Below are 13,187 nucleotides of genomic sequence, written 5' to 3'. Positions count from 1 at the left end.
TTATAATATGATGTTAAATGCAAGCATGTGGGTCCACATTTGACTATTTGGATATTTTGGTAATTTGGCCCGTTAACGGCATATTTATGTATTTTGGTGCATATTGCGATTTATGGATGAGATCCCATTATTATGGGGATATATTCGAGCTATTCAGCATGAGACGGTCCTATGTTGCAAATTAGCGGTTTTTTCATAACAGAGTCAATTATTGGGATATTGGGTAATGAGAATGATTATTTGATGGTAAATTGGGAGTTATTGAGATCAGGAGGAAATTCTGGAATTTTTGACTATTTTGTCCCCGGGGGTGTTTTTGGGACCCCGGGAATTAGGTTTTATTTGAGGTTACTTAAGCTTGAAGTAGTTCGTCAGAAAGAACCGTACGTTTAAAACCCTTCTCTCTCTTCTCGTTAGTCTTTTATCGTTTGTAGCAATTTCAAAGAAATCTTGAGTTCTAGGAGTCGGAATCAAGCAAGGATCGAGGCATAGCAATCCTAGGAAAGATTATAAGCTTCTTGACCAAAGGATTTAATGAGAAACAACCCAATCAAAGGTAATCTAAGTTTTACGTTTTGAGTTTTTAGAGTTTCTAAGCTTTGAATTCGATTTTGTGAATCGATGAGTTTTTGATTCATTTGAGCCTCAAGATTTTATGATTTTGGATGATTGGGAACTTTGGAAACTTTGATTCTTGGATTTGGAGATGTTTAGGTATGTTTTTGGAAGGTTTGAAATGGGAGAAAACGGAGTTATGGTTGGTTCCCAGGTGGGGGCCGTGCCCAAGCTCGAAGAAGCAAGAGGTGAGGTTTTTGGCGTGCTGGGGGCTGTGGCACTGAGTAGTGGACGCCGCGGCGCTTGCTCCTGGTGTGGCTGGGGGCCACAGCTCAAGCTTCTAGGGCCATTGTTCATGGAGGTTTTTGAGGCCAATTGGGTGGTTTGATCATGGGAACTCATTTTTAGGCCTCGGGATCGTTCCTACTACCCGGATTAGTGGGATTCGATGTCCCAGAGGCTAGATCTTAATTCAAAAACCCTTTGTTATTCATTTTATTGATTGTATCCCATATTTGGTTATGACTAGGTGACCACTAAGGGACTTAAAGGTTGATCGTTCTCAAAGGTCATTCTTTTATTCATTCTCGCTCGAATCAGAGGTATGAAAATTCCACCTTGTGTATATGACATGCATGGTTGTTGTTGAGGCATGTTGGTTATTAAATGTGGACATTGATTGCATATTAAATACTTGGCAAATCTTGCTTACTTGTGTATGGCACTGACTAGTCAGGGTCGGCATTGGTCGCGTTTTACTGACCTGAGAGTCAGAAATGGCATAAGCGTCATGAACGCAGGGCTGATAAAAGATTGGATCTAATTGATATCAACATTGAATGAATCTAGGAGCATTAATGCTGGACCGACCCTAAGGTCGATGAAAATTATAAGCGCTTGACTAGTTTAGGACTAGTTACTCAGAGTCAGGGCCAAAGGCCTAGGTGACTGCTTGTCACATGGCTAGGGAGCGGAATCCCATGGTTGTGACTCTATGGTCACGAGGTAGGTTATGTTGGTGACTAGTTCATCAAGCACCTATCATGTTTAAGCTAGTGAAAGGATCAATTATTTGTAAAGCCCCAGTGACCCTATCATCACATGGCTAATGGGAACCCAACTCTTCTTAGTGAATTTTGTGACTGTCATCCCTCTATTTTGGACTGAAAGTCCTGAATGATTATTATGATCATTGTTGACATTATATTCATGCAATATTGTGTTTTCTTGCTGGGCTTTGGCTCATGGGTGCTATGTGGTGCAAGTAAAGGGATAGAAAAGCTCACTCAGCCTTGAGTGGAGAGCTTAGGTGGTGCTATGTACATATGCGGCCGCTTGACCACCACGGCCAAGGAGTTCTCAGAGGAACTAGGGGGTTTACCCTATTTTTGCCGCTTTGGTCGGCGGGTTTGAAAATTTGAAATTGTAATGACCATTTTGAGTTGTAAATAACTTGTAAATGTTTTTTATGGGCCCATGAACTATTTTATGTTTTAAATAAAATATATCCTTTCCTTTTGATTGGTTTTCCACCTTACCCTATTAATAACACCTAGAAGCACTCTTTTAACCAAAGAACTCGGGTAGCGAGTTAAATTCACGGTTCAACGTTCATCGTAACTTTCCTGGGGTAACCAGGGCATTACAACTTGGTATCAGAGCGTGCCAAGGTTAGGGTTCCTATAGACTGGCTAGGAATGTACACTCACCACTGAAGACAAGCTCGACTCATGGTTTGGTAATTATTTATGTAGTTATATGTATAATTGCTTAAATATATTATAAATGCTTTACGTGTATACATGAGACACCATGTTAAACCTATGCCTTGAATATTGCATCTTCTGCAACCGTGTGCTAAATAGTACTGAAATTGTTGGAACATACTTATTAGTATTGTTGATTTTGAATCATTATGTGATACATGCTAAGTGCTAAATGCTATAACCATGTATCTATTTGTAGATTTGTATGACTGGCCGTATTGACTATTGTTTCAGCAAGGTATAAGCTAATAAGAATGAATCCAGGACAAACAGATACTTCAGCTTTCCAGAGTGATTAAGGCCAGAATAATAATGATAAGGGTCAAGAGAATGACTAGGGACAGATTTCACAGCCAGCTCCTGCAAATTGGCAGCAGTTAGTTAGCGATCTGCAGGCTACAGTGTTGAGACAGGGAGAGGAACTCCACCTCCTGAGACAACAGCAAGCTCCTACAGTGGCCAGTGTATCAGCGACACCTCCTGTGTCGGTGCCAGCAACTGAGTAGCTGCCTGAGGTTGGTAATAAATGGGAGCCTCTCTATGAAAGGTTCAAAAAGCAGCAACCTCCAGCTTTTGAAGGCAGTGCAAATCCTGCCAAGGCAGAGCAGTGGATGAGTATGATTACCACCATCCTGGACTTCATGAGGGTGACTGGTAATGAGAGGGTGGCTTGTGCCACTTATATGTTTCAGGAGGATGCCCGAATTTGGTGGGAGGTTATTACCCAGACCAGAAACGTTAATGCCCTGAGTTGGGAAGAGTTTCAGACTCTGTTCAATGAGAAATATTACAATGATACCATCAGGGCAGCAAAAGTTGATGAGTTCATCAGGCTACTTCAGGGAGGTTTGTCAGTCACTAAGTATGCTCTGAAGTTTGATCGTTTGGCAAAATTTGGAGCTGGTGCCCACTGATGGGACCAGGAGGGAGAGATTTCTCCAGGGGCTACAACCCAGATTAACTCGTGATGTTCGTATTACCACTGTGGTTGGGGTTATTACCTATGCACAGGTGGTTGAGAAGGCACTAACAGCTGAGAGTGCAGAGAACAAGATCTAGCGGGATAGTGCAGCCAGAAAGGAGTTCAGGAGGACAGGTCCTCCATTTGTGGGTACAAGTAGGGGTGGAGGCCCCAGTGATCAGAAAAGGAAGGTTCCTGACACCTTCCCAGTTCTAGGTTCTGATAGGCGACCCCGTGGTGTCTCAGTGGGTCGTCCAGGTGATAATGAAGCCTGGAAGTCTTATCCTGAATGCCCTAGATGCAAGAGGTGTCATTTGGGAGAGTGTAGGGCAAAGGCCTGCTTCTCATGTAGAGCAGTGGGTCATCTTAAGAAGGATTTACCTAAGGGCAGGAAAGAAGAACCCACGAAAGCAGACAGCTCGGCCCCAGCTCGAGTGTTCGCATTGACACAAGCAGAAGCTGAGATTTCTTCCTCAGTAGTTACATGTCAGCTTCTTAGTGCTGGAACCCCTTATAATGTTTTGATTGATTCTGGTGCTACACATTCTTTTGTTGCTAGTAGAATTATTGATAGACTGTGTAGACCTTGTGATTTTTATGCTGTGGGGTTTGGAACTTTGTTACCCACTAGGGAGTTATTAGTATCCAGGAGATGGGTCAGATCTTTGCCAATGACAGTGGAGGGCAGAGAGTTATCAGTGGATTTGATAGAGTTGGTTATGACTAACTTCGACATGATATTGGGTATGGATTGGTTAGTGAAGTATGGGGCAACCATTGATTGCAGAAGGAAGATGGTCACCTTTGAGCTTGAAGGTGAGGATCCTTTTGTGTTTGTTGGTACTGTGCATGGACCTCGTATACCATTGATTTCTATCTTGAGGGCTAGGGATCTATTGGAAGAAGGTTGCATTGGGTTTTTAGCCATTGTGGTTGATACCACTCAGGTCATGCCAGTGAGACTAGAAGAGACCAGATTAGTTTGTGAATTCCTGGATATGTTTCTAGAAGATTTTCCAGGGTTGCCACCGCACAGAGAAATTGAGTTCGTGATAGAACTGGCACCAGGGACGGAGTCAGTGTCTAGAGCACCTTACAGAATGGCCACAGTTGAGTTGAAAGAATTGAAAGTACAGTTGCAAGAGCTGTTGGATTTGGGTCTTATCAGACCTAGTTTTTCACCTTGGGTTGCGCCAGTTCTATTTGTGAAAAAGAATGATGTTTCTCTGACGATGTGCATTGATTACAGAGAACTGAATACGTTAACAATCAAGAATAAGTATCCTTTGCCAAGGATAGATGATCTGTTTGATCAGTTGCAAGGTAAGACAGTATTCTCAAAGATCGACCTTCATTCTGGTTATCATCAGTTGAGGGTCAAGGAAGGAGATATACCGAAGACTGCTTTTCGTACCAGGTATGGGCATTATGAGTTCCTAGTCATGTCTTTTGGGTTTACTAATGCCCTTGTTGCTTTTATGGATCTGATAAACAGAGTGTTCAAGGATTATTTGGACCAGCTTGTGATCGTTTTCATCGATGACATTATGGTTTATTCTCAGTCTGAGTCAGAGCATGAGCAGCATCTGAGGTTGGTTCTACAGAGACTGAGGGAACATAGACTGTTTGCAAAATTCAAGAAATGTGAATTCTGGTTATCTCAAGTATCCTTTCTTGGGCACATTGTCAATAAGGAGGGGATTAAGGTAGATCCAGCAAAGATTGAGGCAGTCAAAGACTGGCCAAGGCCAAAGAATGCTTCTGAGGTTAGAATTTTTCTTGGATTGGCAGGTTATTATAGGCGTTTCGTGGAGAGAGGTGTGAGATCTATATAGACCACAAGAGCCTGAAATACTTCTTCACGCAGAAAGATTTGAATATGAGACAAAGGCATTGGCTGGATTTAGTAAAAGATTATGACTGTGAGATTTTGTATCATCCAAGAAAAGCCAACGTGGTAGCTGATGCTTTAAGCCGAAAGGGTCCGGGAAAAATTTATGGTGCGAGGTTGATAGCCAGAGAATTAGCAGATGATATGACCAGAGCAGATATAGAGTTGCTGGTGGGCCAATTGGCTAATATTACGCTGCAGTCTACACTATTGGAGAGAATCAAGGATGGTCAGTTAAGTGATCCACAGCTGATCAAGATCAGAGAGGATGCTTTGGCTGGAGCATCTAGAGATTATACAGTGTCTAATTTGGGCTTGTTGAGATACAAGGGGCGGATATGTGTTTCGTTAGACCCTGCTTTGAGACGAGAGATTCTGGATTAATCTCATACTACACCTTACTCTTTGCATCCAGGCACCACGAAGATGTATCAGGATGTGAGATCATTTTATTGGTTGCTGGGGATGAAGAGAGATGTAGTAGAGTATGTGGCTAAGTGCTTGACATGCCAATAGGTCAAGGCTGAGCATCAGAGGCCGGCAGGGTTACTGCAGCCCTTGGATATCCCATAGTGGAAATGGGAGGACATCACGATGGATTTCGTGGTGGGATTACCCAGGACTATTGGTCAGCATGATTCTATTTGGATGATAGTGGATCGCTACACCAAGTCAGCTCACTTCTTGCTAGTGAGGACTACATATATAGTTGATTAGTATGCAGATCTCTATGTGAGAGAGATCGTGCACCTTCATGGAGCACCAAGGTCGATCGTGTAAGATTGGGACCCCACCCTTACTTCCAAGTTCTGGGGGAGTTTACAGAAGGCCATGGGAACACAGTTGAAGTTCTATACTACTTATCATCCTTAGACAGATGGGAAATCTGGGAGGACGATCAAGATATTGGAAGACATGCTGCGAGCATGTGTGCTGGACTTTGGTGGATGCAGATCCCAAATGCAGGAACATGGAGTTCCAAGTGGGAGACTATGTCTTCCTTAGAGTCTCACCATGGAAAGGGGAGAGGAGATTCGGGAAGAAGGGCAAGCTGAACCCTAGATTTGTAGGTCCATTTGAGATCCTGGAATGGATTGGTCAGGTTGCTTACAGGTTGGCCTTGCCACCGGCGTTGTCATCCGTGCATAACATATTTCAGGTTTCAGCTCTTCGTAAGTATGTATTTGATGCGAATCATATTTTGAGCTGTGAAGATCTGGAGCTTGAGGCAGATCTCTCCTTTAAAGAGCAGCCAATCCAAATACTTGACAGAAAGGATAAGGCCCTCAGGAATAAGACGATACCTTTGGTTAAGGTATTGTGGAGGAACAGCAAGGTAGAGGAAGCGACCTAGGAGCTGGAGTCAGATATGCAGAGTCAGTATCCCGAGCTGTTCTAGTAAATTTCAAGGATGAAATTTATGTAAGGAGGGGATAGTTGTAATGCCCGGAAATCCCTAATGTGGTTTAATGGCTGGGTTAGTAGGCCGTGAGGGCCATAATTGTTTAATTATGCCATTAAATTATTATATGCATATTTATGTGAATTATATTATAATATGATGTTAAATGCAAGCATGTGGGTCCACATTTGACTATTTGGGTATTTTGGTAATTTGGCCCGTTGAGGGCATATTTGTGTATTTTGGTGCATATTGTGATTTAGGGATGAGATCCCATTATTATGGGGATATATTCGAGCTATTCAGCATGAGACGATCATGTCTTGCAAATTAGCGGTTTTGTCATAACAGGGACAATTATTGGGATATTGGGTAATGAGAGTGATTATTTGATGGGGAATTGGGAGTTACTGAGATCAGGAGGAAATTCTGGAAGTTTTGACTATTTCGTCCCCAGGGTGTTTTTGGGACCTCGAGCATTAGGTTTTATTTGAGGTTACTTAAGCTTGAAGTACTTCGTCAGAAAAAACCGTACGTTTAAAACCCTTCTCTCTCTTCCCGTTAGTCTTTTTACCGTTTGTGGCAATTTCGAGGAAATCTTGAGTTCTAGGAGTCAAAATCAAGCGAGGATCGAGGCATAGCGATCCTAGGAAAGATTAGAAGCTTCTTGACCGAAGGATTTAACGAGAAACAACCCAATCAAAGGTAATCTAAGTTTTAAGTTTTGAGTTTTTAGAGTTTCTAAGCTTTGAATTCGATTTTGTGAATCGATGAGTTTTTCATTCGTTTGAGCCTTGGGATTTGATGATTTTGGATGATTGGGAAGTTTGGGAACTTTGATTCTTGGATTTGGAGATGTTTAGGTATGTTTTTGGAAGGTTTAGAATGGGAGAAAACGGAGTTGTGGTTGGTTCGCGGGTGGGGGCCACGACCTTGTTCTTGGGCGCCGCGACCCAAGATCGAAGAAGCAGGAGGTGAGATTTTGGGCGTGCTGGGGGCCACGACACTGAGTAGTGGGTGCCATAGCGCTTGCTCCTGGTGTGGCTGGGGGCTGCGGCTCACTACAACAATTTTTAGTATATATTACATTAAAAAATAACATATATTGAGAAGTGTTATTAATGGTGGGTGATAAAATCACACGGAATGTGTTATTTTGGCGCCATATGAAAAAACCTCAGGCGCCAAATGAAAATTTCTTTTTTGGTCTCATCTGCCAAATTTTAATCCCTAAGTTACCCAAAAAAATTTCTCTCAGCCTCCGTCTCTCACTCTCGTCTCGTCTCTCCGCCTCACGAAGTCTCACTCTCGTCTCGTCTCGTCTATCCGCCTCACGAAGTCTTCTCAACTCATCTCTGCCTCACGAAGACACGCTCCAGAGTGGAGCTCTTTCTCCGCCTCACGAAGTCACGCTCCAGAGTGGAGCTCTTTCTCTGATTGGGTGTTTCTGCGAAGGAGATGAGAGGTTACTCGTGGCTGAGTTTATGCCCCATGAAACTCTCGCTAAGCATCTTTTTCACTGTAAGTTACTTTATTTCTTTATATATATATATATATGTTTGTACATACTTCCTTTTCGTTTCCAACTGATGGGTGTTGGGAATTTTTAATTTATTAAATAAAGCTAAAATAACTGATGGGTTTATACATACTTCCTTTTCATTTCCTTTTTATGGGTGATGGCTTCTATGGGTGTATTTGGTTATTGTTTGGCTGAACCTATTTGGCTTCAATCTTCCTTTCTTTTCCATGTATCTTAAACCTTAGCTTTCTACTCTAATGGGTTTCTTCCTATTGTCTTTGATTATTCGTTTTCGATTGCAACGACTAAGCTCCAAGGTCAAACTGTCCTAGGTTGATTTTTTTTTAGGGGGGGGGGGGGGGATGGGATACCCAGATTCTGATATGGTGGCCAAGAGAAATTTGGGTTTTGGGTGCTTTTCCAAGAGGAGATTAGGTTTATTGAATTGGGTCGTCTTTGGATTTTGGCTTGCGTTACTGGTTTTGCACCCGGTGGCTAGTGTTAGACTCTTGCGAGAGAGAGCTCGTTCTTGGGGCGATGAGGTTGGTATTGAGATTATTGCCTTACTTTTATTTTAAAAAAAAGTTTATGAATAGTTTAATCAGCTATAAAGATTAAAATTTGAATTGGGTAGTGGTTATTAGTTTTGTTCAATGTTTCTCTTAGTCAGTGTACACACTAAGAGATTAGAGATTATATTTCAGTGAAATTATTTATACGTTTTAGAAAGTTATGACTGGGGGCAATCTGTATTTGTGTTTACTCCAAAGTTGCTTTAGCTTTTTATTAAGTTATAACTCTGCTGCAATGAGGAGAGTAGGAGGAGAATGAGATATTATTGAAATACAAATTGCAAGAACTCTGAGGTGCTAGAGTATTTTACTAAAAGCTATAAGTTTTATCAGAAAAATTAGTTAATAACATACTCATCTCTGTTGCACAAAACCGTAGAAGAAAGAGGAGGTTCATTAGCTTTGTCATTGATGTGTTTTTCTGGCTTTGCCATGTAGTCTTATTGAAAGTAGCTCGTATTTATTCACATTGAGTTTTGTTCTTGGTTCATAAATTGGAGTAGACAATACAGAAGTTAACAAATTGTACCTTTCATTTTATGCAAGAAGACAACTAAAAGAAATATTTTTTTTAAGAAATGTATCTGTCATGTGAAAGCCAGTTTTAATTTAATGAACTTCCTTTTAGAAATTTAGCTGCTCTCATTTCCCTTTCCCTTTCCCTTTCCTTTCGGTAAGTATGCAAATGTAAAATTTCCTTTGAAATAGTTTCTGGCAGGAAAAGGAGGGAGAAAATTCCTTTCTTTCTTTCTTTTTTTTTTTTTAGAAATATGCGTTTAAAATATGGATGGAAATTTGAGTGAATTTGCTGAATTCACCTCATTTGCCTCTTGCAGTGGTTATTCAGAGGAAAAAAAGAAAGTAGCTTGGGTCCATTTTCTGCATGGAATATAATTGGAACATATAGAGGTTAGTAAATTGCATTGCACACACATTTAATTGTTATCTTGTAAATTCTAGCTACAGCTCTTTACATGAAATTGATAGAGAACTGGATCAATTTCAAATTAATTAATAATTTCTTAAATTATTTTGGGTGAACGTGAGGATTAGTTGTATCCACATTTTGCAGTATGTGTGATGTGTGTGTGGCATGGGGGTGGGGGTGGGGGTGGGGGTGGGTAATACCATGTGATTGTCTTATTTTATGCCACTTACTGTCTATTCATTGTGATTTGGGGAGCTTTCTCTTCTTGATTTGGATGATGGGCGTGAAAGGGAACTAACTGATTCTGTTGAATTATTTTGGGTTACTTGCAGTCGATCAGAGGACAAAACTAATTTAATTGAGGAAGTATCTTGGTTTGATTATGGACACAGAGGGATGCAGGTAATGAGTCATCAAGTTCAATATCTTATCTCTGATATTTTGCAAGAACTTTTTTGCTTAATGAGTTTCTGCTTTAATTCTGTTTGTTTTACTTGTCTGATATTTATTCTGGTTGGAAGTTTATTTTTACAGGTTTGGTATCCTTCTTTGGGTGCTGACCCTTTTAAGCAGGAGGATTTCTTACAGGTACGTATTCTTTGGTGCTAGAAGCCACAGGTTTTGCATATAATAAAAGCTTATCTTCTTTGTTAGCATTTTTTTTTCCTTATTTTTCAATTTCCCCCTTCCCTTAGTGTGCAATTTTAGTTCCTTTCCAGGTGAGGTCACTATCTACTAAATTGCTGGCTTCTGTATTCATTCAAGTATTATTTTATTTTATTTTTAATGGAAAATCATTTTTCTTTTAAAAAAGAAACATAATAAGGTTTTGTAAGTTATGAAATTATTTTTATTGCCTTTTAAGGCATCTTCTTCAGGTACTATTTTCTCTTTCCTTTATATGAAAGTGAAGGTCCAATGTTTCTTTTACTGTCCAATTATGGAATTCTCTTGTACTATATATAATATTGTCTACCTTCTATTGAAATTTGAAAAGAAGATGTCAGCTCGTGCGCTTAATTACTAGCCCACAAGGTTGGAATATGACTTGAAGCCCTTTGTTAGATTAGGTTCAAGCATATGTGTTTAGTTTGGGGCGTTATTGCATAAGTGTCTATGAATTGCCTCTGGTTACCAAAATTATATTCTGTTGGCTTTGCAGCTTTTTAATTTTGTTTGTTGTTATTCCTGATCTTTCTTGAAGATATTGTACTTAATTCTGATTTTGTATTCAGAGGGACAAACGCAAAGAAGCTTTGAGGCTGGTTCCGTTATCAGCAGAGAAGCCTCATTTTTCTCACTGTTTGGAGTGGCTTCTCTTTAGGGTGTTTGATGCAGAAATATCCAGGTACATTCAATGAGAATAAAATTACCTCAAAAGTACAATGGTTCTGTTTTTGGCCATTATCTAAATGGAGTAATGTTTATAGTAGTTTTGTTAAGCAAAACATTACTGGGTCTTTTTGCTAACGTGGTTACCCTAGTTCTCTATCTTTGTCAGTGCTGCTATGTAATGTTTCATAGTTGAAGTCTAGAACCTCTTCTATTTGTTAGGCCTCTTTTAACCCTAGTTAAGGTATGAAGTGATCCAAGGAGCAGGTTTTAAGGTATTGTCAGATGCGCAGGTGATATTTCTGCAGTTAGTAAAAATAGTTAAAATGTATGAGAATCAATTAATATTTGATGAAAATTAATTTGGCTGCAAAACATGTCTAGTTTGTTAGCTAGGTATTTTTGTGGAATGAAATCTGGAATTTACTTCCTGGTGCCCTTTGTTAATTATTTACTTGTCAAGACTGTTCATGCTACCTATGTGTGATCACACTAGAATTTCATGTATTTGTTCATGTGTAATTTACGTGCAGGCAAAGTGTGAACAAGAATCAGATAACCGTTCCTAATTCCAAAACTTTCTCTCTTCTAGATAAGACATGTGAATTAATCAGAAATTTTCTGAAGTATCTTGACGTAGTAGTGAGTGTTGCCTGAAAAACCGATGGCAGACATTGGGCAGATTTGTTCTCGGTTGCCGGAAGATCAACTGAGTATTTCTTTAATTTCTCTTTATATGTGCTGCTGTGTAATTCTACTTTTCAGGTTATTTGAGGAATGCTTCCAACGTAGATGGTACCAAACTGGAGCTTGCTACATACAGGTAAGAATAATTTTTTTCTCAAAATTAGCTATAACTTCTGTTAGAGAAGTGAAGCCGTTCGGTAACTTCTGATGTCTTCCGCACTAGACTAAACTGGAAGTGCAGTTAGTTATCATTTAATTTATTTCTAGTTTTGTAATTTATCTTGTGGCTAGGCCATTGGTATGTAATTCTAATTCTTCATAAAAAAAATCCGCTTAGTTCCATAGAAGTTGTACATTTTATTTGTTAGTTGAGTGAATTTTTGTTGACCAAAGCATAAAAATCTAAATTGTACATAATGTTCTATAATCATTACATATATGAGAAGCATAATTTCTGAAAAGTTTTCTATTTTGGCTGTTTTTACAATGTTTATAATCACATCCACTTTCCGCATCATTAAATTTTCATAAAAACTTTACTTTTGGATATGAAAAAGTTCCAGCTGCAAATGCAGCTTAAAATAGCTGATTGGGGGGGGGGGGGGGGATTATGCAAGTTGGTGAATATATTTTGACTTTGGATATCTTAGGTGATTGCTAAACTTGAAGGTCCTGCAGCCAGCCAGTACTGTGCTTTACGCTTCTTGCAGGTACTTGCATAGGTTTCATTTTAAAAATAGTCTGTTTATAATTGGATATTGTTTTCTTTGAATGATGTCTCTAAGAAGAATTGGTCACATGATGCATGCAACACTCAATGAATCTTTATACGAACTTGTTGGAGAGCTGGTATTTTTTTAAAGCAAATATTAGCTGTTATAAACACAAACAAGGTTCTTTTAGATACAAGAATAATTTAACAGGAACATTGTTCCTTTTTTGGTTCCTAGGTAAGGCTTTTGCTGAGATCAGGAAGGGAGTTGGAACCTGTGTCAACAGATTCCGATAGTCTATCTCCAAGGTTCTTGGGTTATTTCTTATTTCGTTCCAGTTACAGGAAGCAATCCTTGGATAAAAGGTTGATGTACATTTCCCTTAATTTTCGTTGTCTCAGATCTGGCAGTTTTTTTAATAAATGATATTAATATTGAAATTTTTCTTTGGAGCAACACCTCATTCAAAGAATAGAATGCTCATGTTGCTTCTGTTAAGAACATCTTAGAAAACCATGCTAGCTATTTGATGTATGATAATTATACAACCATCTTCAATCTTTCATTTCATACCTACGTGTTGTAGTTAGTGTGATTGCATGGCCAGCTTATAAAGTCGTAATGAGGTTATTAACTTTCTTTCTTTTTGTACTCTTTTAGTTTACTATTAACTCTATGTTTAAGCATTAATTATTTAAACTTTTGTGTAGCTAAGCAAATCAACCTCACAACAAAGACAAGTGCACAATGGAATGGATGATGAATTGGAGGGTGGAGCAAGCTTCATGGTTTACTTTTTGTGTATCTTGTTATGTTTCTGTTTTTTACTTTTGAAGCAAAAGATGTGCAAGACTAGAA

The 13,187-nt window shown here is 39.4% G+C and overlaps 1 long non-coding RNA gene across 2 annotated transcripts; it reads left to right on the top strand.

Annotated features, from left to right (window-relative positions):
* Positions 1-7,997: 7,997 nt before the first annotated feature.
* Positions 7,998-11,559, top strand: LOC133829071 (uncharacterized). 2 transcript variants are annotated; one of them, XR_009891502.1, is made up of 4 exons: positions 7,998-8,096; positions 9,930-9,999; positions 10,132-10,945; positions 11,463-11,559. It is a non-coding gene; the product is annotated as an uncharacterized LOC133829071 (long non-coding RNA). The 2 variants fall into 2 exon arrangements; XR_009891503.1 differs by having other exon boundaries at positions 10,132-11,559.
* Positions 11,560-13,187: the final 1,628 nt, after the last annotated feature.

The sequence above is a fragment of the Humulus lupulus genome, chromosome 4 (assembly GCF_963169125.1).
Source record: "Humulus lupulus chromosome 4, drHumLupu1.1, whole genome shotgun sequence".
Lineage (NCBI taxonomy): Eukaryota > Viridiplantae > Streptophyta > Magnoliopsida > Rosales > Cannabaceae > Humulus > Humulus lupulus.
Note: the sequence above shows the minus strand (reverse complement) of the source record. Positions and strands in the feature narration are given on the sequence as shown.